Source organism: Lampetra fluviatilis, chromosome 32 (genome assembly GCF_964198595.1).
Source record: "Lampetra fluviatilis chromosome 32, kcLamFluv1.1, whole genome shotgun sequence".
NCBI classification, from domain to species: Eukaryota; Metazoa; Chordata; class Hyperoartia; order Petromyzontiformes; family Petromyzontidae; genus Lampetra; species Lampetra fluviatilis.
This window is the reverse complement of record NC_136306.1, coordinates 2,990,414-3,018,022: the sequence shown is the minus strand read 5'-3', so window position 1 is coordinate 3,018,022 and position 27,609 is coordinate 2,990,414. Positions and strand designations below refer to the sequence as shown.

General features: G+C 48.3%; 1 long non-coding RNA gene across 1 annotated transcript; it reads right to left on the bottom strand.

Annotated features, from left to right (window-relative positions):
- Positions 1–3,576: 3,576 nt before the first annotated feature.
- Positions 3,577–6,867, bottom strand: LOC144943601 (uncharacterized). Its single transcript, XR_013639515.1, has 3 exons — positions 6,823–6,867; positions 5,437–5,476; positions 3,577–3,590 (listed from the first exon to the last, which is right to left on the bottom strand). It is a non-coding gene; the product is annotated as an uncharacterized LOC144943601 (long non-coding RNA).
- Positions 6,868–27,609: the final 20,742 nt, after the last annotated feature.

The following is a 27,609-nucleotide window of genomic DNA, read 5'->3' as shown; positions in this document are numbered from 1 at the left end:
ACACCTACCTACGGACAGATCCTGACACAGTAAATCAAAAGAAACCCCGCCTTGTGGGCAGGGTCCAAAGGGATTTTTCGGCATAAAAGAAAGGACTCTGAGCATTGGAAACCAGTTCGACCAGGAGGGTCAACTCATCAGCGGAGTTCGACCAGTGGGTCGGCTCAGGAGCTCGACCGGGAGGGTCGGCTCAGGAGCTCGACCGAGCGGGTCGGCTCAGGAGCGAGCTGCGACCAGCGGGTCGGCTCGACTCATCTTCAGCTCGACCGGGAGGGTCGACTCAGGAGCGAGCTGCGACCAACGGGTCGGCTCGACTCTTCAGCTCGTCTGGGACTCAGCCGAGTTCAGCCGGCTCTCGGGGCTCGACTCAAGCGGCTCCCCATCTCCTCTGCAGGCGGGCAAGACCCGCTTGACAGCTCAACTCGGCCTGCGTGGGTCAACCTCTGCCGAGTCGGAGGTCTCTCTGCAGCTGAAGGTCGCGGTTTGGCGACGAGGCGACGACCCAACACTGCACGCTGCGAGCGAGCTGTGGGCGCCACCTACCGACCGGGTTCCGAACTACGACAGCGTATCAACAGGCATCCAACCAATTCCCCACGGCGACAGAGGAGCGACTGATACGTATGACGCGCACCGCCCCCTCACCACACGACCACCAGGCGTCTGTTTGACATAAAGAACCGACTCCGAACAATGACTATTCAAGACCACTCTTACCACTCAAACACACTCGAACCCATAAGCCATCCGTGGCTGTGAAGAGAACACTCGAGACCAAGTGATGGCCATCCGTCGTTTATAAGAGTATTCGTAATTTTTATCTTTAATATTTAGTGGGCTGTACTCTTAATCGCATAAATTCCCAACAGATCCATCAATACGAATTGATTCTTGGCACCTCCTTCCGCCAAGCCACGCTCACGTGGGGAGTGGTGGCCCACCAGATCCTTATCAGGTGATCTGGTCCCCAATTAGTAAACTTGATAAGATAACGATCTTCGGAAAAGGAGCACCGTCGCAGGCCCTTACTCCGAGCCATTCTGTTGTCAGATAACCTGCCGATGTATCTGTTGAGATTGGTGCCTTTAAGAATAATAACTGTTTTTGATTGTGTTTTTTTTATCGCCGTATAATCTTTCAAGTATCTTTTAGTCATAATCGCCGCACGTACTCGCATCCTCTACAGAATATTCAACTGTCCCGTGACCCAAGGTGCTAACAACGTGATAAGGGTTGCGTATGATCAATAAGGAGTACGGTACTGCGTGAACAATATTGAGTAATCATTCATTAACGTTAAGGTTTTTCTTAGCATAGTATTTGCATGTTTTAACGACTCTCTCTCACTAACAACCATCGCGTTATGCGGGATCCATGTGCCGTTGTCAAAGTGAAATCAGACAATCGTTGATGATACTGTATTGATGCCGTGTTGACGTTCCGGGAATGAGAGTTCGCATACTATCATAGTTGAGGTTGAATTAGTAATAAATTGATTAATACAGAAGTGGTTGTGTGATTCTTTCCTGAAATCTATGCATAAGATCTGCTTCTGCATTGAGATCTGAACTTGGTGACCTTAATAAACACACTAATACATACTCAGTAAATGTTAAAGCGATAACGGGGTGAACCGGGAACCTAAAATATAAGCGAGAATGAGACGAACCTAGACAACGATGCCGAGTTAATCTAAGTTAATCTTGCATACTTACACCACACCTGCATAACTGCATACGATTAATTGCCTTATTCCGATCGATAACCCACCCTCGTCACCGAGGCGGGGTCTGGTTATCATAACGACTTGCATTATCGTAATTACACCCACTCGCATAATTACTACGATTACCTCTCGAATTGGCATAATTAAATGTGCATAATTACATAAATTAACATATTTCCGGATAATTACACATTTGGCCAAATTTCATTTGATTATTATTATTTTCACTGAATATTCATAACCCACATATACAACATAATAATTTCACCCACGCACGCATACAACACATCAAAATTTTCATAACCAACATATACAACAGAGGTCAGACGTTTCTTGTAGTTGGCCACCAGGTTTGCACACATCTCAGGCGGGGATTTTGTCCCACTCCTCTTTGCAGATCTTCTCCAAGTCATTAAGGGTTCGAGGCTGATGTTTGGCAACTTGAACCTTCAGTTCCCTCCACAGATTTTCTATGGGATTAAGGTCTGGAGACTGGCTAGGCCATTTCAGGACCTTAATGTGCTTCTTCTTGAGCCACTCCTTTGTTGACTTGGCCGTGTGTTTTGGGTCATTGTCATGCTGGAATACCCATCCACGACCCATTTTCAATGCCCTGGCTGAGGGAAGGAGGTTCTCACCCAAGATTTGACGGTACATGGCCCCGTCCATCGTCCCTTTGATGCAGTGAAGTTGTCTTGTCCCCTTAGTAGAAAAACACCCCCAAAGCATAATGTTTCCACCTCCATGTTTGACGGTGGGGATGGTGTTCTTGGGGTCATAGGCAGCATTCCTCCTCCAAACACGGCGAGTTGAGTTGATGCCAAAGAGCTCCATTTTGGTCTCATCTGACCACAACACTTTCACCCAGTTGTCCTCTGAATCATTCAGATGTTCATTGGAAAACTTCAGACGGGCATGTATATGTGCTTTCTTGAGCAGGGGGACCTTTGCGGGCACTGCAGGATTTCAGTCCTTCATGGCGTAGTGTGTTACCAACTGTTTTCTTGGTGACTATGGTCCCAGCTGCCTTGAGATCATTGACAAGATCCTCCCGTGTAGTTCTGGGCTGATTCCTCACCGTTCTCATGATCATTGCAACTCCACGAGGTGAGATCTTGCATGGAGCCCCAGGCCGAGGGAGATTGACAGTTCTTTTGTGCTTCTTCCATTTGGGAATAATCGCACCAACTGTTTTCACCTTCTCACCAAGCTGCTTGGCAATGGTCTTGTAGCCCATTCCAGCCTTGTGTAGGTCTACAATCTTGTCCCTGACATCCTTGGAGAGCTCTTTGGTCTTCGCCATGGTGGAGAGTTTGGAATTTGATTGATTGATTGCTTCTGTGAACAGGTGTCTTTTATACAGGTAACAAGCTGAGATTAGGATCACTCCCTTTAAGAGTGTGCTCCTAATCTCAGCTCGTTACCTGTATAAAAGACACCTGGGAGCCAGATATCTTTCTGATTGAGAGGGGGTCAAATACTTATTTCCCTCATTAAAATGCAAATCAATTTATAACATTTTTGACATGCGTTTTTTCTGGAATTTGTTGTTGTTATTCTGTCTCTCACTGTTCAAATAAATCTACCATTAAAATTATAGACTGATCATTTCTTTGTCAGTGGGCAAACGTACAAAATCAGCAGGGGATAAAATACTTTTTTCCCTCACTGTAGCTCAATGGCCCTTACCAGGGAAAATAAAAATAATTTAGGTTTAGTTAAAAGTGGTCTCATTCTATTGACTCCGAGCGTTGGGTGGCATTATGTCTGTGAACCAACTCAGTTTGTGATCTCTTCAGCGAGAGATAATGTGCATTGGTCACCTGGTTGAGTCCATTCTTTGGTCACCGCCTCATAATCAGAGCTGGAAAGTAAAATATTTCAGATCGTCACTTTTTGTTGCGATTGATACAAGCCGTCTATCCACAACTATTACAGTATTAGCACTGCCCACGACCATTTGAGCATGGAGACACTTTGAACTTAGAATAGAAGAGTACTCAACACATTCATCAATAACACGACCGTGGCTTTAAAATAAGATATACCTAACTCTCCTGTTTCCCGTCCAAGGACGGGTGTATTGCAGTAAATCTGAAACTTGAAAGCGAAAATCAGACCGCGACGTGATATTCATTGCATCCATTCGTGTGCAATTTGTAAGGGCGCGGTGACACAGACCTATTTCATTTAAAGGTTATACTCCCTTGTTCATCATGACGTCATTTCTACTTTGATGCCTCAACAGCGTGACGGAGATCGCGTGACGTGAGGGTTCTGCCTTTGTAGTGAGGGTTGTAAATTGACGCCGAGGAGGGGGGAGGAGGCGCCTCGGTCCCCCATGTTGAGTGACGTCAGCCGCTAATTATTATGAATGGGGGGGGAGGGTGTCCATTTGGAGGACATCACCTGTTCATGATCATTAATGAGGGGGCGGGGGTCCATGTGGAGTGACGTCACCTGCTCATGATTATTAATGAGGGGGGCTGGTCGACGTGGAGTGACGTCACAAGCGATGCGCACAGGCATTGTGAGTTTAAAATTTTATTTTTAATTATTTTATATATTTTTTATAATTTTATTTTCTATCTACGTGACTTTACCGAAATAACCACAGAATATGAATTCCTGCAGTCACGAAAGTTTTAAGTCAAAATTCTTGGCTCATTATAGTAGGTAATAATAATTCGAGGGGGTGTCCATTTGGAGGACGTCACCTGCTCATGAATATTAATAGTCTATGTGGAGTGACGTCACGAGCGTTACGGACATTCCTGGGTGATTATAGTAGATATAGGCAACGTTTCAAGGCAATGGCCCTTCATAGCACATGGTGCCATGGTGGCGAGATGTTAACTACCTCCCCTGGTATACAGGAGTTAGTGGGTTTAGAGTTTGCATGTCTCTCTCCCCGTTGTCACGTGGATTTTTCTCTGAGTCCTCCGGTTTTTCCCTCCACATTTAGATACATGATTTTAAAGTATTTGGCTGATATAAATTTCCACGTGATAAGCCACTTCGTTGAGCTATCATTTGTGGCCAGGTCGCTTCTGAAGAATAGCTATTAACAGTGGCTCAGTGGGCCTTACCTGGTTAAATGGAAATAGTTTAACCATTACTCGATTTTTATTTTACCAGATGAGGCTCACTGAGTCATATAGCTCTAATTCAGAAGCAACCTGGCCACAAATGATAGCTAAAAGAAGTGGCTTATCATGTGGACATTTAAAGCAGCCAAATACTCTAAACGCACGTTTCTAAATGTTGAGGAAAAAATCCACGTGACCACGGGGAGAGAGACATGCAAACTCCAAATGTGCAGGTGTCAGGGTCGGGATTGAACCCACGACCTGCTGCGTACTAGGCAAGGTAGTTACTTGTACAGAATAGTCACATGGTTAGCGGGTTTGCCAGTGAGCCAGTTTTCACGAAGTCCAAAAATACCCAAATATATGCTATCAAACATTAAAAAAGTGAAATTATTAACAATTGCCCAATGTGTGTAGCTATTGACTCAAATCGCAAATGTTAAAACCCCAATAATTTCGACGACCAAAACATCATTGTCTAATCCTTTTCGTAGTCTTCGATGTTACAATTGCAGAAGAGATCATTTCATAGCAATGGTCCGTCACTTTATTTTAATGAAATTGGTTCATGATATGTGAAGTAATAAACACGAAGCCAAGGTTGTGTGTAAGGATGCTCACCTCGGGAGCGGACTGCTATGTGGTCTGCTCCCACGTGGCTCTGAAATACCAAAAACATTTTCACCTTATGTAGATGTATATAGCAGCGCATTCTTCCAAGGCACTTAACAACAATTCCAAAATTGTACATAAGATGATAGTGGTTGAAATGAAAAGTGGGGTTATTATTATTAAAAGTAGGTGGTGTAGTTATGTTGACAGGAGAACGGGCGGGAGAGGTTAAGGAGGACGGGTTGTGGTAGTGATAGGGATTAGTAACAGGGGTTGGGGTAGTGATAGGGGTTTGTGATCATGGTTGGGGTAGTGATAGGGGTTTCTGATAGGAGTTGGGGTAGTGATAGGGGTTAGTAACAGGGGTTGGGGTAGTGATAGGGGTTTGTGATCATGGTTGGGGTAGTGATAGGGGTTTCTGATAGGAGTTGGGGTAGTGATAGGGATTAGTAACAGGGGTTGGGGTAGTGATAGGGGTTTGTGATCATGGTTGGGGTAGTGATAGGGGTTTCTGATAGGAGTTGGAGTAGTGATAGGGGTTAGTAACAGGGGTTGGGGTAGTGATAGGGGTTTATGATAGGGGTTGGGGTAGTGATAGGGGTTTCTGATAGGGGTTGGGGTAGTGATAGGGGTTAGTAACAGGGGTAGGGGTAGTGATAGGGGTTTGTGATCAGGGTTAGTGATAGGGGTTGGGGTAGTGATAGGGGTTACTGATAGGGGTTGGGGTAGTGATAGTGGTTTGTGATAGGGGTTGGGGTAGTGATCGTGGTTTGTGATAGGGATTTGTGATAGGAGTTGGGGTAGTGATAGGGGTTAGTGATAGGGGTTGGGGTAGTGATAGGGGTTAGTGATAGGGGTTGGGGTAGTGATAGGGGTATCTGATAGGAGTTGGGGTAGTGATAGGGGTTAGTGATATGAGTTGGGGTAGTGAAAGTGGTTAGTGATAGGGGTTGGGGTAGTGATAGTGGTTTGTGATAGGGGTTGGGGTAGGCTTACTCGTAGGGAGTCAGAGACAGGGAGTAACAGTCTCAGGATGATGGCCCAGAAAGAAGAGATGGGTGTTGTTTTAAGGGAAGCAGGTTAGTGAAGAATATTGTTATTTGTGCTGCAGGCGGAGTAGGTTCCAGTAGAGGGCAGCGAGAAGGGAGAATGAACGATAAAGCAAGCCTGGGCGCAGGGCGAGGGAGGCACAGAGAGGCACAGCAGATATTGGGAGCGTAGAGTTCGGGATGGGACGTAGTCAATTTTGGGAGAAGCAAGATAAGGAACTGAAAAAACCGACATTTAATTACGCACTAAAGGGCATTGCATTTAAGGGAGGAACGGAAGCAGGTTTGTGAAGATGAAATTTTTTTTCATTGCACGTAATTGTGCAGGAATTACGAATATGTTTACCATGTTTTGATGGGTGGGTTTCCAGGCGGACCATGGGACCCTGGCCAGGAATTTCTGAGACAACAAGTCAAAAGAAACAATTTGACGTCATTACAATTATTCAAGGCCGTCCATAAATGACGTCACGCGATTTTGGACGATTTTTGACCCCCCCCCCCCTCGTCATAAGGCGTCACAAAAAGTCAGACCCCCCCTCAAATATGACGTCACAAAGCTCTGCCCCCCCCCCCCCCAAAACCATATTTCCATTTTGAAAATAAAACATGCTTCAAATCGCTTTAAACTATTGTCATTGTAGTGCGTATTTAATGTGGCGCTGTACTCTGATGTTGTAGGAGTGTTGTTATAACAATTAATGTTGTTATAACAATTCTATATTTATTGAAAGTTGCGCATTTTGATTTGACATTTATCAACCTTCCCCCCTCGTCACACATCGTCACAAATGTCTGATCACCCCCCCCCCCCCCCAGGTGCGTGACGTAATTTATGGACGGCCCCTTAAACACTTGTTATGACATCTTATGAGTCTGAATATGTGCAGTAATCACCTGGTAAAGGTCGAAAAGCCAAGGGGAGTGTCCCACAGTCTGTGCTCTGACGCCATGACCTGCAAAGCAACATCATGGACAGTTACCATGACTGGGTATTCCCCAGGTATTGTTTTGCACTTACAATACCTGGGGGGAGCGGTGGTGCAGCGGTTCGCGCTACAAACCCGGTGGCCCGAGTTCGATTCCCGCTTACGGCCAACACCAGTGATGATTATCTGAACCGGTCATGGGCCTCCCCTCGTTCGACTCAGCCTCAAGGTGCGGATTGTGTAAACATCGCCACTGGGGAGAGAAAGGCAGCCGGGGGCGATTGTTGGCCACCCAACCCCTCGTGTGTTGTGCCGGCCTCCATAGGTGCACGCTTACAGCACCTTCCCTAACAGTCTGTCTTTGTATTGCACTTGAGTGAATCACCTGCCATCAAAGAGAGACTTGCTTACTAGTGAAGAAATGGTGGAATCATCTCAGCCTCGTTTGTGTTCGTTCACAAAGTTCATCCACGGCACCACAGAGGTACAACATATTTCTCTTTCGGCTACACTTTGGAATTCCCTCCCATCGTCTCTCTTCCCAAGGTTGCTATGACCTTGCTCAATTCAAGGAATGTCTCTCACTCTTTACCCTGTTGCACCTTTGGTGTTTTGGGCCTTTGGGTTTGTGCCCAGCAACCGTCATCAAAATGTAAAATGTATTGGCTTAGCAACTGCAAGCCTCATCCAACTGGACAACAACAACAACCGACATTCGCCACTAAGCGGCGGTGACGTAACCACGGTGCTTGTGTCATGCTAGGTGCACTTTGAGGCCACTGGACAGGATATTTATTGATACGTTTTTTGTTCTTCGTTTAGCAGTAACGAGGAAGAAGCAGAGCAACTGATTTGCGTGGACATGTTGTAGAAAGTGTCGTATTCACAAATAAGATATTACATTACACCCGTGTGGATTCTGGACTTGAGACTTATGCAGACATCGCCAAGGAACATTATTGGCCTAATGTTGGCCATAATTTCGCTATTTCTCAGTGGAACGATGACCGATTTCACAAGCACTCGGTCCGCCCCCTTCTCCTCCCCCTCATTTCACATTTTGCAATTCAAACCACGGCTGATTTCACTTCCAAATGAGCCCATTTCATCACCATTGCACAGTGGTGCAAAATTGGATGGGGTTAGGTCAGCGAGGGAGGCAGCAGAGTCAACGACGATGGAAAGTTTCTACCGATATGCAAACAAAGGGTGCGCACGGGGTCCCATTTTTACACAAAATTCGCGTGCACGCTCGTCGGCCTCCGTTCTGCAAAAAAAATATATTTTTGCCCAACCATGGCGCTAAATTTAGAGAAACCGTTTTGTTTGCTCTGAACTGTGCGGGGGGCGAAGTGGCGGAAAGGAGGTTCCCATATTCTGGTCCGGCAAACCTGCAGGGCGTCACTGGAACGTTTACACATGACCCCGTCTGACCAAATATTCAAGAAGGTAGCAATTGTGTGCTTCTGACCTGTACTTCAGTGTTAAAAAAATGTATCTGTAATCCACAGCAACTTAACAATGAGTTTTTTGCCTGCGGTAATTTCATATTTTCTTTGCAAAATTGCATTTCAAGAAGCAGTCACCTGGTTTTTAACAAGAGAATACAGCATTGTAGGTCTATTGCAGCTTTTACGGCCAACAGCGAATCCATTCCACATTGTTTTATTGTAATATCGGAAATTTACCTTGGCGGAGTTGAACCTGATGCAGAATGTCCGTCTTGGCCTGAAATTATATACAGCACAGTAATAATTTGACAAATTGCTTCCAAATATGCATTCTTATACAAATATTATACATATTCTTGGTTCTTTTGGTAAAGTCACGTAGAAGGGAAATTATAAAATAATACAAATATAAAACAATAAAAATTCTCACGACGTTTCGACTGCAACACAAGCAATCATCATCAGGTGTCAAATCCACAGCAAAAAATTTGAAATCCACAACAAGAAAATTTGAAATGTTCTTGCTGTGGATTTCACACCTGTTGATGATTGCTTGTGTTGCAGTCGAAACGTCGTGAAAATTTGTATTGTTTTATATTAATATTATTTTATTATTTCCCTTCTACGTGACTTTACCGAAAGAACCAAGAATATGAATCCCTGCAGTCACGAAAGTTTTAAATCAAAATATAATACTATTTATTATACCATTATTTGTTGTAAAAAATGAATAAATAAATGCACAGCTGTTTGCAAATGCACTCTGGATGAAGGCCTACCCACGTCGTGTTGATCATGGGGCTTGTTTTGGGGCCTTACTCGACTTTACGAAAGTGTAAAAGTTATGTTAAACACTTCCATTCATCTTTCCGCACAACACTACAACATGCATTTTTTTTCTTCATCCAAACGGCCAAATCTGCTTCAGAGTTTTCTTGCTTTGAGTGAAGGCTGCTGGATAGCGTGCATTTAGAGAGCCACAGACTAACGGTATTGTAACTAATTGGCTCACAAGTGAAGACATCACATTTATCCCTCTATTTAAGACCGAAACTTGAGGAGTTATCTACAACTCTGGCTGTCCGCCTGATGATGTTGGTTAAAATTACGGGTGAAAAGTCGTACTCCAATTGTAAATGTTGTAGGTTTAATGTCCAACACACAAGCCGTGTGCAGAGCTAGTAACGAACTGGCACGTTTTGTTTACGCGAAAAACCTTACTACTTGGCTGTGTCAGGTGGTGGCGGGTTTAATGACACATTTATATTTACACGATTTAACCCAAAAAACATCTATTACGGATATTGTACTATTACACGGAGAGACCGATTGGAGTCTTTTACTCCGAGCAAAGGGGTTCGCTTAGCATAGATTAGCTGAATAAGCCCTACAACTATAGGCCCCAATGTTTCCAATCTCGTGCGGTTATCTGTGACGGACATGAGAAGTCAATGTCACATATTGCGCGTGGCACTCTTAAAACTATAATTTAGCCGATTTGTGTCCTCTCTCTGTGTGCCGTTGTGATGTCTGTCTGCTTGTATGTCTGTCTATAGTTTTCTAGTTAGATATTTGTTGCTCACACTTAAAATTCTAACTTAGCAAATTTTGAAACACGTAGTCAACCAGGCCATGCGTTAATTGTGTGTTAACCGACTCTCTGTGTTGTATTACATCACATTTCAATATTTTACTAGTTATTTAATTTTCGTGTGCCTGTATACTCCTCTCTATGTGTGCCGTTGTGATGTCTGTCTGCTTGTATGTCGGTCTATAGTTTTCTAGTTAGATTTTTGTTGCTATTTCTTTTATGCCTGATGATGATTGCTTGTGTTGCAATCGAAACGTCGTAATGTGTTGTTTTATTTTGATTTATTATTTTATTTTTAGACGTGACTTAACCGAAAAGAACCAAAGAATAATTTCTGCAGTCACGAAAGCTCCCAAATTAAGACTATAATTTGCACTTTCCGGCAAACTCTGCGCACTACACGACAGAGGAATGTCAGCTTAAAACAGGTTAAATATCACGTGCCTGTGACAGCTGGCTCGGCAGGACACTTCACCACCTAGGAAATCATATGCACTCATTAATACGCGTAAGTCCAGTCACAACGGTAGTATTTAATATACTATATGAAAAAAGGAACTGCATTGTGCCATGTGAATGTGGAATTCCCATGGCTATCGAAGGCAGCCCTGGAAGATGATATGGCAAAACCTCTTTTAGTGCCATTTACTACTATTTTTATTTTACCCGGTAAGGAGCACTGAGCTATGTAGCCCTTTATCAGAAGCGACCTGGCCACAAATTATAGCTCAAGAAAGTGGCTTATCACGTGGGCATTTTTAGCAGTTAAACTCGAAATGCATGTTTCAAAATGTATAGAAAAAAACTGGAGGATTTGGAGAAAAATCCATGCGACCATGGGGAGAGAGAACATGCAAACTCCAAATATAGAGGCATCAGGGTCAAGATCGAACCCACGACCTCCTTCATACCACTGTGAAGCAGACGGCGTGTAATTATGATTAATCCACCTGAAGTATTTATCCGGGGGGGGGGCAGTCAGGGGCTTGAACCACAAACGTTCGCAAAAGCGGCAAAACTCGCTCCCGCTGGGCCATGCAGCAAGCGGGAATTTAGATTTGTGGTGGCGGAAACCCTGCAAAGCAACCGCACGCGTATTTACCATGAGCTGCTTCTGAGGATCAAATTGATAGTGCTGCAGATGCCTGCGCAGGAAAAAATAAAGATCGGCTGTTAATTGACACCGCAAAACTGTGGAACACATTTTTAAATGATAAACGGACGATTGAATTAGTTGCATGTGTAATGTAGTAACTCGGCGGGAGACGACTTCACGGGTAGCACACTCTTTTATTTCACCAACTATAGTTACACGGGTGACTAACACCAGCTATAGTTACTCGGGTGACCAACACCCACTTAGTTACACGGGTGGCTAACACCAGCCTAACCCACACGGTTCTCCTGGCTACACCAACACGGGCTCTTACGCCCCGTAGCCTCTCGGAAGACACCCAGCCGGGGTGTCCGTCTCGACTCTGGGTCCCACAGTCCCGACCCACATGGGCGTCGGACCACGGGTCCCACAGTCTCGCCTCCGAGCCACACAGGGCCCCGGTCCTGACAAGGACAGCGGGACTAGGGGTCTCAGGGCACTACTTCTTCAACTCCGTCATCAATCTTCAACTGGTTAACAACAACCCCGAGTGCTCCCGCGCGTCCTCCTTTATGTCCATCATGCGGACGTCGCTGAGAGCACCCATCCCATTTGACCAATCACTGCGCGCTGCCCACGATCCTCTTTCTCACCTCGTGTCAGCGCGCACAATCCCACACGCCGCGCCGCCCCGTACTCACTCACTCCCGGCGCGCGCGTCCACACCACGCCCACATGCGTGCCCAACCCCGCACCCCGCGCCGCCCCGTGATCCATCACTGTCGGCGCACGTCAACACCACCACTACACATGCAGGAACAGCCATGGAGTGTCGGGGGGGGGTTGAGCCCTCAGTGGGGGCCGCTTGGGGGGGGTGGGTGCTTAGCCCCCCACTACCACCCCCCTCTAATTTTTTGCAATAAAGCTTAAAAAAAATATTGACAGAAAAATTAACACTGAAGCAATGGGTATCCCAGCCTTTCACCTCATTGGCATATATAATACATTTTCAACGGTTGTTAAACTATTGGCTGTATCATGCCCCCTCTGAGTTGGTATGTGCACCCCCTCTAAAACAAGTCACACTACAGGGATATGTAGGAATATCTGATATAAGCCTTTTGTATGAAACTGTCCATTTCCAGCAATTGGCCTATAGATGACTGTGATTTTTGTTTAGGTATATTGCTGTTGTGAGCTTTATTTTTCCCTTACCCCATTTGGCTGTTAATGTCAATACATGGGGCAAAGCATTTCATATTAATTTTGGAGCCTCCTTTGTTGGGCCACACATGCCAAAAAGAGACACCACTGGTTTGTATTTATGTTGAACTTCTTTCACACCGTACGTAGCCAACCGTGCTAATCGGAGGTGTGTGGGAAGGACAACAAACTAAACACAAAAAGCAGTTTTAGAGAAATTCGTTTTCAATCTATATATAAGTGTATAAGTTCCAGTGGCTTCTTAATATTGGAAGGAAGAGCGTTTCAGACGGCTGCAGTGACTGTCTTTGTTCGATGGTTAGCCAAAAGCCGCTGCTGCGAGGCTGACCGAAGTTCGCGTGATGGTTTATTCTCCTTGACGAGATCAACAAGGTGTTGTGGTTCATTTGTGGCGAGCGCTTTGTCTGGTGTAAAGAGTTTTACCTGTGATAGCAAAGCATGACCAGGTGGTGGCATGGCAAGAGCGCTCGACTCACTTTCACAAGGGTGTAAAGTTCAAGGTGCGGTCAGAATCTTTATTTATACCGGAGGAATCCGATGATCTGTGAAGCTCTTTTTCACAGATGTCCATTTGGCCGGGCAGTTGACTCAAACCGATGAGCTACCCTTTTTGAGTACCACTTTGAGAGTCAGAGAGAGTCATTGGTGGAAATTTCACATTTCTATGTTGGGGGCGAGTATCCAAAGGACAACCGCTGTTGGCTTCCCCACAAAGTGGTACCCATTTTATCGACACAGGAGAGATGATGGATTGAGTCAACGCCCAACCAGCATTTGCACTCTTCTACCTTCTGATTCTGAGCCACTACCCTCCACTGCTGAACCATGGCTCTGAATCGGTGGTGGTTCGTTCACTAATCCGATGGTCCCATTGGACCTGTGAGTTGCCGTGTTTTAATGGTAAAATATGAGTTTGATTGTTTTACTGGAATTCAGTTGGCTTGCTGATGTCCGCGTTTGTACCACCCTTTGGGCGTTTTTTTTCTGTAAAAAAAATATTATCGACAGTTTTAGCGCGAGCGCGATGCAATTGTTTTCCATCCCTTTTAGTTTCACTCTCAATGACGTACAACAACACAATGGTACGTCATCAGCGCAACTCGTATGGGTCAAGTAAAATGCAAACGTACACTTGGCGCTGTCCAAAATATTTCACAGCACAAGTTCTGAATACGTGTTGCGTTAGCCTTACACAGTACGGTAAAACGCAGTTGTAATGTTGCTTTCAGTTGATACTTATATTACTCAACAACAGTATTACTTTGTAAAAAAAAAGTGGGAATTTAAATGAACTTCCGCCAAGTTTGATTTCTGTTTAAAACCGTTACATGGTCACTGGATTATGAGCCGAGTGACAATTCCCCCCAAACTAAATCCGTTAGATTTTGCATGAAATCAGAAACCGTGTTGCAGTGACTCACAATCGATTTTGCAAAGCGAGTCTCTCATGCGTAACACCTGTACTGTGGTGCAGTACCTTGCTTCTTCATGACGGTATACTTGGGAAGAGCGTCCACGAACATCTTGAATTCGTTTGCGTGTTCGAAATACAAGGCCACATTTTCACCCTGAAAAAATAAAATCAGGGAAATCGTGCAAGTTAAACAGGACACACAAAGGTTGAATTCAGAACAATGAGAATAAGTTCCTGTACGTCCCGCTGTTAAATAACTTCCGGACGAAAGGCCTGCCATGTCATGTGGGTCATGGGGGAAGTTATTTGTTTGTTAACAATACTTCCCCATGCTGTTCAGTTATCACCTGCTACTCATGTTTACCATCGCTGGGAAGCAAATTCCGGCTTCTGGCTTCATTAGACTGTGAATCAAAACTAAACTTCGTTTTTATTTTGCCAAGTAAGGTCCACTGAGCTATGTAGCTCATTTTCACAAGCGATTTGGCCAAAAATGATAGCTTAACGAAGTACCATATCATCACGTGGAAATGTATAGCAACAGCTAAATACTCTAAACGCGTCATGTTGATTCTAAATGTGGAGGGAAAAACCGGAGGACCAGGAGAAAAATCCACGCGACCATGGGGAGAGAGACACGCAAACTCCGAATATATAGGCGTTATGGTCGGGATCAAACCCACAACCTCCTGCATTCCAGTCGAGGTAGTTAACATCTCGCCACTGTGGCGTCTACTGCTCCATCTATTTGTACCCATTACATAACTAAAATAACATAGGTTGCTTGTCTATACGATTCTTTAGACGGTATTGTGTTGATGCATGCAGCACCCTCATGAAACACTCATCTCTGTTGGCAACCAGTCGTAGAAGTTCCACGTTCCTGTGGCAGGGGCCAGTTTCACTGTTGCCTTGTTCTCCCACAAAGTGGTACTCATTTAATAGACTTTGAAGGGATGATGGATTGATTAATCCCCCAACGAGGCGAGCCACGCAATGAATGCAGATTACATTTTTATTTGAACGGGTAAGGCCCACTGCGCTATATAGCTCTTTTTCAGAAGTGACCTGGCAATCACAAATTATAGCTCAACGAAGAGGGAAAAGCCGAAGGACTCGGAGAAAAATCCATGCGACCACGGGGAGACAGACACGAAACTGAATAGTATACAGGCTCCAGTGTCGGGACCTCTCGTATACCAGGAGAGGTAGTTAACATCTCGCCATCGAGGCGCCCGGTTCATAAAAGATCTGTCTGTTTGGTGTCTGCCGTAAAACTAACGAACCGAGATGTTGTCTCTCTCGGCCGAGATCGGTGCATGGAGCATAGTCATCAGTAACGGCATTGGCAATGTTTAGAGGACAAGCTTGCTGTGATGCACTTACTCCTTCTGACTTAAATTGCAGGAGTCGTTCATCTCTTTGGTAAAAAATGTCCTTCGTCACTTGGCAGATGTAGCCCTTGGGCATGTTGAGCTATGGGGTGGAGGGAGAGATTGCACAAAGAATGAGAACGAGGAGACCACGCTTCAGTGCGAGAAAGTATCCATGTGCTCAGACATACATTCGGGAAATACTCGTCTGGTGATAGACTTGAGCCAACTGTGGACATTCCACCGTGCCATCATGGGGGCCAGCCTCTCTATAGAACAACCACTGTTCCCACACAGCCGTACTTATTTTATATGACCACAGTGAAATCAACGGCGTGAGTTGAACCAAGACCAAGGTTTGAAATGGGAACTCTATGATGTTTCCCAATTGCGAATTTGAGCACACTGGGGCCACGGCACCTGTCGTGAAAATGTATTCATCATCGTCGTCGTTGCCATCAGCCATGATCGATCCACTGTTGGATCAACTTTTACCCCCACATCTGGGGGGGTTCCACTTTCTATAACTTTTTGATTTAGGCCTTCTTAAAGGCTCTTATAAGTTAGCTGACGGACATATGTTACGATGGGCTTTTATAATAGAAGTCGGATAATAAAACGGTATTCATCGTAGGAATGAAGAGCTTAAATCACCTTGTAGAGGGTGACGAATTGAAAGTTGCCTTTCTTCAAAAGGCAAATCCTCCCAGAATCCAGTATGTTCCACTGTCCAGAACATTCATTCAAATATTTACCAGATGCCGATTGTATTGCCTGCAGAAAAAACCGCCAGAAAAATCACCGTTACAATGTGAGGATGACAAGTGCACAGTTTACACTGACACAGATACGCATGCAGAGACACACAGAGATGGAGACAGCGAGACAGAGAGACATGGAGATACGTAGACGCACACATAAATACATAGACACAACGTGCAAATATATTCCGTATAGCCTTTAAGAGACCGCCGGGGATGGCAAGTACTGCTACCGAGCACGGAGACATATCCTCGGAAATTCACACTGGTGCAGATGTAATGTAGTAACTCGGCGGGAGACGACTTCACGGGTAACACTCTCTTTATTTTATCAAACTTGGTTACAGGTGACTAACACCTACTTTGTATCTCGGGTGACAAACACCCACTTAGTTACTTGGCGACTAACGCCCACTGAGCTACTCGGATGACCAACATCCACTTAGTACTCGGGTGACAACCCCCACTGAGCTACTCGGATGACCAACATCCACTTAGCTACTCGGCGACTAACGCCACTGGGCTACTCGGATGACCAACATCCACTTAGTACTCGGGTGACAAACACCCACTTAGCTACTTGGCGACTAACGCCCACTGAGCTACTCGGATGACCAACATCCACTTAGCTACTCGGCGACTAAGTCTTCAGCTCCGTCTTCGGGTCTTCAACTGGGTAACTCTCCCCGAGTGCTCTCGCGCGTCCCCCTTTATACCCCACCTGCGGACGTCGCTGCGAGCACCCACTTATTCGACCAATCGCCGGGCGCTGGCTACGATCCTCTTTTCCCACATCTCATCGTGCCTCACCACTCACTCCGCGCCGCCCCGTCATCTGTCACTCCCGGCGCGCGCGTCCACACCACGCCCACAACGCGTGCCCAACCCCGCACCCCGCGCCGCCCCGTGATCCATCACTGTCACAGTCGGCGCACGTCAATACCACCACTACATCACCCCCTACCACATAGCTCGCAGCCGCCCCGGCTGCTATAAAAATATACAAACCCCCCCTGTGTGCCCCGTAACACAACACAACAACAAGAACAACAACCAAGCTAACAACACAACACGACGCGAACACTACCATCCGCAACCCTCAACCAATGCCACCGCGACAATAGAACAATATATACAAACCGGCGAGTGACAATAGCAATGTGTATACAAAAAAAATAAATGGAAATTTTTTTTTTTTCTTTCGACTCGTGCAGTGTCCCCTTTTCTTCCGAGCGTCCCTACAACGGGACAATACCCCGGCAGAGGGGAACACCGGGCGAGCTCGGTGTAGAGCACAAAAAACCGTCTTCATGAAAATTGTTGAGACCTAGCCCGAGTCCGCCTTGCCGGTCCGTCGTACGGCACCAGACGCGGTTGAACGTCCGGTGGTGCCGGCGGTTCAGGAAGACATCGGCCAGGCACCGAGGACTCGTGCGTGCCCCGGGGTTCAGGCTCTCGACGGTCAGCAGCCGTCAAGCCCGAGGCACCTGGGGGTGGGTCAGGTGGAGACACGTGAGGATCAGCCTGCGACACCTCCCTCCCCGAGTCGACGGTCACATCACACGCCCGGTCGTCACGGCACAGAACGGGGTCACACGGTGCCGCATAGGGCTTCAGTCGGGAGGGGTGCACATACCAACGGCGTTTCCCCCATTTAATCTGTATACTCTGGGGTCGTGCAACCCGCACAATTTCCACCGGTCCCCTCCAAGGTCTCAACAACTTTGGGGACGTAGCCAACGGTGCATGTGGACAATGCAGCCAGGCCTTATCGCCTGGTTTCCAATCATGCGTATGCACCCTCCGCTCATGCAATTTCTCGTTCGCAATTTGCCGCGACCGCGAATTCAACCTTGCCGCCTCGCGCGCTTCAGTCAATTTGGCGATATTAAATTTGATGTGGTCTGCCAATTTAGATTTTGCACGTGGCTGGGAAATCCCCAGTTGGACGTCCATGGCCGGATCGGCCTCCCGCCCATACATAAGAAAAAATGGGGAAAACCCCGTCGCCGCATGAGGGGCCATTCGATAGGCCGCGAGTACCCCCGGCACCTGTAAGTCCCAATCAACCTGATCGTCGCAGACCTGCTGGCACAACATAGACGTAATCGTCCTGTTCAGACGCTCAACCATCCCGTCAGTCTGCGGGTGGTAGGGGGAAGTACGCACTTTCTTTGTACCCAACAGGTCGCACACCTCGCGCAACAAAACGCTCGAAAAATTCTTCCCTTGATCCGTCAGCAAGCGTTCGGGGGCGCCCTTGTCCAACACATAACCCTGGACAAAGGCGTCCGCCACCGCCGCAGCCGACTGGTTGGCGAGCGGCCATGCCATAGGCCATCGGGTGAAGTATTCCACGCCAACCAGCAGGAACCTATTTCCCCTTGGTGTAACCGGAAAGGGCCCCAAGATGTCCAACGCTACCAATTCGTTTATACGCGAAACCTGAATGGATTGCAGCGGTGGATTAGCTGCCAATGGTGGCGGTTTCCTTTTGGCGCACCCTACGCATCCCTTAAGAATATTCGCCACGTCGTTACCCATCCCCGGCCAATAATAGTCTCGCTGGATTAGGGCGAGCGTTTTGTGAAAACCCAGATGCATGAGCCGTTCATGAGCTGCCAGAACAACCCTACCCCGCATAGCAACAGGCACAACGAGCACGTGACGCCGGGACATGTTGTCCCACCTCATCAAAAGGCCCTGTCTGCACACCCAGGAACCGACCCGCGCCTCCCCTTCTTCGGGAGCGCCAACTTTCCGACGCAGCGTAAGTAGGGAGCTGTCGGACATCTGGAGGCGGCCCCACTCAATGAGGGGCAACGACAACAGCGAATCCCTCCCCGTGGGGGCGTCCTCTCCCGGGGTGTCAGTGGCGGCGAGCGCAACTCCCGGGGTGCCGGCGACCGGGGGTTTGCACCGCGCTGATCCCAACAAACATGTGCAGTCCGTGCACGGCGGCAACCGCGACAAGGCGTCCGCGTTTGAGTGCCGCAACCCCTTGCGGTAAATCGTCGTGAATTGGTAGTCTTGAAGGACCTCCAACCATCGGGACAATTGGCCCGATGGCTGTGCCACGCGCATAGCGTATTGTAGAGCCGCATGGTCCGTCCGGACTGTAAAATGACGGCCGTAAAGATACGGCCTGAATTGCTGTGTAAAAAACACAATGGCTAACAATTCACGACGAGTTACGCAATAGCGTTGTTCTGCGGGGGAAAGAACCCTACTACCGTAGGCGACCACCCGTTCAACCCCCCCGACCAACTGTGAGAGCACCCCCCCGATACCCGTATTGCTGGCGTCCGTGTCAAGCAAAAACGGTTGTGTGAAATCGGGGTAACACAAGGGGGGAGCCTGCACCAAAGCGTCACGGAGGGAGCAGAACGCAGCCTCCTCCTCCGCCCCCCAGTGAAACCTCACACCCTTAGCCGTCAAAGCGTGCAGGGGCTTGGCTATGGTGGCAAATTGCTTGACAAAACGACGGTAATAGGAGGCAAAACCAATGAAACTACGAACCTCCGTGACCGAGGTTGGCGTTGGCCATGAGCTGACGCAATGCGTCTTAGCAGGGTCCGTCGAGATCCCTGAACGACTCACGATATGGCCCAAATACCTGACCGATTCCCGAAGCAGAAAACATTTAGCCGGTTTAAATTTAAGCTTAGCGGAACGCATCCTGAGGAACACCGCTCTCAGTCGCTGGAGGTGCTCCTCGAAAGTCCGACTAAAGACGATAATATCGTCAAGATAAATCAAACAGGTATCCCATTGGAGGCCCGACAAAACCAATTCCATGAGTCTCTGGAACGTGGCGGGAGCGGAATGTAAGCCCATGGGCAAACGGTTGAATTCAAATAGGCCCCCAGGTGTCCAGAAAGCAGTTTTAGGTTTTGACTCGTTATCGAGTGGCAATTGCCAAAATCCAGAAAGCAGATCGAGTGTGGAAAAAAACTGCGCTCCCGCCAAGGCATCCAGCGACTCATCCATCCTGGGGAGCGGATACGCATCCGCCATCGAGATTTTGTTTAAGCGGCGGAAATCGACACAAAACCGCAAGGACCCGTCCTGTTTCTTTACTAGGACAATAGGAGCACCCCACGGACTAGAAGAGGGCGAAATGATATCGGCCGCCAACATATCATTAACCGCCGATTGCACATGTTCCTTCTCGGCCGGGCTGAGCCGGAAGGGATTCTGACGAATAGGGGCCGCGTCCCCTGTAGCTATGTGGTGGCGCAACAGGTCAGTGCAGCCGATATCGTACTTATGTTTGCTGAACACGTCAGCAAACTCGATGAGCAAACCCCTCAATGCTCCCAATTGCACCCCGGACAAGTTAGCAGAACCCGCACACAGCGAGTCCAACCACTCAGTCCCCTCATCACTTTGAGGATGCGACTCGACAGTAAAATCTGCTTGAGCCACGAGCCGTTCCTCAACGGGCAGCGGCGCGGCGTGAGCCAGCACCGTTCCCTGCGCAATTACGGCCGGCCGCGACCCCGTATTCAGGACCATTACGAACGGCTCACTGTCCCCTCTCACCATGGTTTGAGCAACCGCTAAGTCGAGGCCCTTACTGGCTCTGTTTGACGGCCCCAACAGCACCCCCTGTGCCTCCGCACCCACCTCGAGTGGCTTCCTGAACCGAAGGGGTACTAACATTTGTGATCCCGGGGGTACCCGTACAGTGTGAGTCGCCAGCGCCTGCACCGTCGCACAAACCGTGCGCACTTTGATAGGGCTCGACAAGAAGGCAACCCGCCGACCTGACGGAAGCTCTATGCAGGCCTGATCTATAAGAATTTTGATGGGCATTTTTGACAAAAAGTCCGTACCTAGCAAACAGGGAACGGCCAGCGATGATGATACAAAAATAGGGCCCGCTAATTTAATGTCACCAATGCAAATAGTCGCCCGAATCTGGCCGATGATCCCCAGGGATCCCCCATTCGCCGCATAAAATGGCACGTCTACTGGCAGAAGGGGTCTACTTTGGACGGGAAGAATGTTATAAATAAGGTCCGAGATGATGGTGGCCGACGCACCCATGTCAACAAGCACCCGGACCTCAACCCCGTCAATGAACCCCGTTACCACGGACGACCCGGCTGACGCAGCCACGATCCTGTGGGCCAATTCGGACCACTCGACTGCTTGCGGGCCGCGTACGGACCCCCCTCGCCGAATTGAACCCCCGGCACCCAGCCGCGAACCCCCCACCGCGAAGCGGCGACCCGAATGTGCCGTGTTTGTGGACCGAACGTGTGAGGTGCCGCGACTTGCCGGGTTTTGTTGGGATGACTTGTGGCCCTGGTCGTCGTCCCGACGTGGTCCTGCGGCGCGCTGACGCGGGGCCCGGCACCCGGCTGCGACGTGACCCCGAAGGCCGCAGTTGTAGCAGACGACGGACGTCGTAGGTTTCGGTTGCTCCAGCTTGCGGGGCGAACGTGTGGGCGAACGACCTCCCGTTCTCCACTCCCCCGGACGCGATGCAGCGAAGGCCTGCTCCTGCACCGCAGCTGGCTGAGGTTCGGCGATCGTGGCGGCCAGTGCCGCGTTCCCCGCCCATTTGCAGACGACCCCCGGCTTGCGTTTGAGGACCTCGTACGCGTGAATGCTCGTGGCGATCGCCAGGGAGCAGATATCCATCTCGTCCGCCACGTTGATGGGGACCCCCAACTCGTGGGCCAACACCAGCAGCTGCTCCGTCACCATGGCGTCCTTCCCCTCCTTATCCATGCGGGGAAAAGCTGCGTCCGCCAAGGCGAGTAGTGCCGTGCGGTAGGCGAGCGTCGTTTCTCCAGCCACCTTCCGCCGATCGTAGAACTGGTGGCGACACGTGGAGGGCGGCCCGAACACCTTCGCCATCAGGTGTAGTGCGGCCTGGAGCGTAGAGCGGGACGACCTTGCAGCAGATGTGAAGGCTGCAAGCGCGTCGTCGTCAAGCATCGCTGGCAACGCACGCAGGGCAGTGGTGTCGGACCACCCCGACATCTCCTGATGAGCGAGGAACCTTCGTTGGAAGGCTCCCCAGTCGCCCCCATCCGCCTTGAACGCCGACAGCGCGGGCAATCTTTGCTGGAGGACCCGATCGTCGTCGACGTCGGAGAGATTTTCCCGCGCTCCGCTGTAGTTGTCTAAAATGTCGGCTCGGTTGTCAGGCGCAAAATGGAGAGCTCCGGCGCGCGCTGATGACGTGGGCTGCGCTGCGCGGAGGTGTCCGGCCACGTGGCGTCCGTGTTTCCCGCCAATCAATGGCGGCCCCTCAAAAACGGCGGGAACTTCCAGACTTTTGGCGCGAAGCGCCTTTTGGCGGGATCCCGCCAGCCTCGCTCCTTCCTCCAACCCCGCAGCCGTTTTCTCGCCCGCTGGAACGGAGATCTCGGCCAAGATTGCAGCGGCGGCGAGCAGCAACTCCGCCAACCGGGAGTGTGCGTCTTGGAGGCTGGTGTCGGAGGCAAGCAGAGCGTCGGCCATCACCGCGAGGTGCTGCATCGGCGGCCACTCCTCGTCCTCTCCTCCCGAGGTTGGTGTCCCCGGTACGCCGTCGTCGTCCCGACCTCGCTCGTGGGTACGGGTAGTCTTCCTTGTGTCCATACTTCTTGAAGACAGGTTCACTTCTGACGCCAGTTGTAATGTAGTAACTCGGCGGGAGACGACTTCACGGGTAACACTCTCTTTATTTTATCAAACTTGGTTACAGGTGACTAACACCTACTTTGTATCTCGGGTGACAAACACCCACTTAGTTACTTGGCGACTAACGCCCACTGAGCTACTCGGATGACCAACATCCACTTAGTACTCGGGTGACAACCCCCACTGAGCTACTCGGATGACCAACATCCACTTAGCTACTCGGCGACTAACGCCACTGGGCTACTCGGATGACCAACATCCACTTAGTACTCGGGTGACAAACACCCACTTAGCTACTTGGCGACTAACGCCCACTGAGCTACTCGGATGACCAACATCCACTTAGCTACTCGGCGACTAAGTCTTCAGCTCCGTCTTCGGGTCTTCAACTGGGTAACTCTCCCCGAGTGCTCTCGCGCGTCCCCCTTTATACCCCACCTGCGGACGTCGCTGCGAGCACCCACTTATTCGACCAATCGCCGGGCGCTGGCTACGATCCTCTTTTCCCACATCTCATCGTGCCTCACCACTCACTCCGCGCCGCCCCGTCATCTGTCACTCCCGGCGCGCGCGTCCACACCACGCCCACAACGCGTGCCCAACCCCGCACCCCGCGCCGCCCCGTGATCCATCACTGTCACAGTCGGCGCACGTCAATACCACCACTACACAGACACTGAGAAACTAGTGCAGACACTGAGAAACGGACGCACACAGAGACGCAAGAGGAAGGTGGCACTCGCTAGGAAGTACGTTGATGCAGAAAGAGGAGCACATGGATCAGAGAACTTACACAAGTTGGACTCATCATATTGACTGTTCGGAAAAGTAAGTGGGTTTGGGACAGGAAATGTCAATGTAAGGAAGATACGATGGATGAGATTAACATGAATTAGACTAACAATAAGTTGGATGAGACTAAGATGCATGAGACTAACCATGGATGAGACGAACAATGGATGAGACTAACAATAGGATGGATGAGACTAACAATGGGTGAGACGAACAATGGATCAGGCTAACAATACAATCACTTGCCTCGAACAGTCTGTTGAGGCTATTTGGGGGGGTACCTTTGTTTTTGTACGTGATCGTGCGTCCTGGTGACTTCATGCTGCGCTTTAACGGACGCAAGCTCGGCTCACCTGTACCCTATCGCCCTCCCGTGGCGTTAGTTTTACATTTCAGTGAGCCCAGCCCTTGGGTCAACGTGCTGTTAGCGAGCACCTATGATGGCTTGCTAACAGCAGCATAATACTCATTTTTGACACCCAAGGAATGATGATCTGAATTGACTCATCACTGAAAATCGAACTCGTAAGTGTGCTGAGTAAAAGCCAAGCGCGTTAACCACAGTGCCATCCAGTGCAGAATACATTATAGCCCAAGAATAGTACAAAAGTGAAGGGTTAGTTGGGTTAGATCGCATACATATAAATGCGTTGTGAACCCACCACCACCCGATACAGCTAAAGAGTACGGGTTGTCACGTTAACAGAACATGCCAATTAATGATTACATCAGCACACCGGTGTGTTGGAGAGTAAACCCACAACATTTACCATTTGAGTACAACGTTTCACTGGTGATTACAACAAGCCACATCAGGCGATTTGCTGGCAAACCTTACCAATTGGCTGTGTCCGAGGTTGGTGGGTTAACAACACATTTATACTACACGATCTAACCCCAACCCCCCCTCCCCCCTTTATTATGGATAATATTGGTCGCGAAAGCCTACGTGTTACAATGAAGAAGAGCAAACTTTAATAATAGGTAACTTATTTTGGTTTAACCACGGGTTAATGAAACCCAGATTCGAAGCCGGGACTCAGGCGGCGTCAGCTCAGCACTCGGCGCTACGAGCCAGCAGGCCACCTCCGCCTGCAGATAGTCTACGAATGCAGTGTTGAAATACACTCACGACACCGCGTTTATGCCTTCTTCTCTTTTACACCCGAGTCAATTACATTACAGTCGTTACAAAGTCACTTACTTTGCAGTCGTGTCCAAACAGAACTTGGATATCTGCAATTTCCACGTGATTGAGCGCCATATCTACTTCGAACTTGCTTGCACTGTGATGTTGCGACTACCCCGGCATACCCTGAGTACTGTTTATGATTTGAATATTTATTTTAACCAGTTTCCTCGAGACGAAAATAGAATAACGTTGGGTTTGGGGTGGAGGATGTTAACGACACATATTTGCATTCAGGTTCGGCCCCATAGTACAAAATACCTGTGCTTATCTCTCCACAACGTGGGGGTTTTGCATACTCAATAGTATCAATTGATACTCTCATCTTCGATATTTTAAAACGGCACCAATTTAGTATAGCACAGCTAAAGTCGAGCTCGTTCCAATAGCAGTGAATTGAGATTCTGGATTCCAGGACAGTCAATGGAAGTGTCCATCGACTGTCTCTGTCGTCAAATGAGCGTGGGGCGGCAACTCGTCTGCAATGATAAAGCTGAACCAGCGGTGGGAATTCGGAGATAAACTTCCCGTCCATCATTGCCATTGTCAGACCAGCAAAGGCAGTCGAATGTCACAAGGACCGTTGTTGACCTCCTTCGAAGCCACCTTCGTTGTATTCACCACCTCAGAGGGATAATGGGCCGAGTTCATCCCAAAGTGGCGTTTGAACTCACAGGGTTGATTGTGAATTGAGTGGTCTAATCCCAGCACCACCATGTTTAGCATAGCATAATTCACTGTTAAACATGATTATCACCGAGTTTGACTTCTTTTGTTAGATATGTATTACACTGAACATTGCCCTTTATTTTGTTTAAAACGCTGCTTTCTACTGCAGGTCTCCTTCCCAGAAGAGACCTCTAAATTAGTGGTTTCCCACTGGTTAAAAAAAATAAAATTTGTATCCATTTGGGCAGCCAAACAGAGCTGTTGTGACGAGTGTTTGACTCAACGATTGTAAGATAGCGATTGCTAATCCCTGGCTATTTCCGGCTCAGCCCATCGCCACCTTTTTGGAGTGGTTTATAAAATAAATGACACATTTTTGGTGAGTCGAGCGGTCGTTCTATGGAATGTGGAATTTTCACAGAGATGAGCACTGCTCCACTGGAAATGTTTTCTTGGACACATTTTAGGTTTTCAGCTGATTCTACACACATACACAATGCAAAATGTGCAATTTACCATCATAGTTAAAAGTCAGATATTTATTTTCAACCACGTCATCAATTGTGGTGTGGCTATTGTTTGACCACTGGTCATACTGGTTTTGTGACATGCTTGCTGCTCCAAGAATGCTTTTCGTGGTTGTAGTTGTTGAACTCGTTCTTGCTAGAAATGCCAGAATTCTACATATGTATTTCTGGAAGCAGAAATTAGTTAAAATGTTAGATTTCCATGTCTTTCTGTGCTTGTCTAAACGTTCCTATCTATCTCTCCTTGTCTGCCTCCACGTCTTCTGTTTGCCAGTCTCTCTCTCCTTCCCTCCTTGTGATCCTCTCTGTGCCTCTGTTTGCCCTCCCCGTGTCTCTTGGTCTCTCTTCCTGGCCCTCTGTGTGTGCCTCTCTGTCCATATTGTTTTATCTGTAACTGGCCCCTTCTCCTGTCTCCCTTAGTTGTTTTTCATACCCTGCGCCTCCGCATCTCGCTGTCACGTATCTTTCTCTGGGATCCTCCCTGTCTCTCTCTCGCTTGATCGGTCTTTGCCTCTGCCTCGAGCACAGCGTGTGGCAGATTGATGCAATTGGTGAACCTGGACTTTTGGGGGCCTCAGTCTACCACCACATGCTCTGCTCGTGTCAACCTCGCACTCGTGTGTGTGTGTTCTTTTAAGATAGCTGTGCTGGGAAATCTGTGCGATGTCCTCCCAGGCAGGCCCGGACTGGCCATAGGGCAGCAGTCCATGGGGCAATTTCCGGTGGGCCGGTCTGTGTGGGGCACGGGGGGGGGGCAATGCCCCGCCCAAACTGGACGCCTTAATTAATTTATTTTAAGTCGCTTACAATTAAAATAACAATATTTTAATTAATTCATTATTCAATATATGCACCCGCGATTCCTCATGTGAGCGACAAATATAGAAGTCAAACTCCGGCTAAGATTAAATCTGTTAGATACAGTGAGTACTAAGTCAGTGTCAAAAATATCACGTCAAATGTTGACATAAGAGACAATGAATATTCTTTCTGAGTGCACAGCCACGACTGTAATGTTTATTGTGAACGAACCTTCGCTTAATCAGAAACATAAAGCGTAGCGTTTTTCAAAGTACAACGGTTTGTTTTGCTCTCAAATGTAATAAGCCAGTTTCATTGGGGACGTTCAACATTCTGAACCAAAAGTAGAGGACAATAAATACAGCTGATCATCGATTAACCGGCTGCTTCCAGCATTATCCGGTGAGACCGGCAACGCTTGATTGTTTAAAATAGATGGACCCGATTTGAAATCGCTATATCTCTGCAACCACGAACCGCACATGAATGAAACTCTTACCACGTGAAAGGGCGGGGCATAGAGTTTCAAATGATTACTGCTAGATGCCTCTCCCAGCGCACAAACAGCCCCGAGCCTCAGTCATTCGCAAGACGCGCTGCCTCAACGTTGGATAGGTCGCACGGGACCCCAAGACTTGGCGCTACACTCTTGGCCCCCAAGATCCCCAGACATA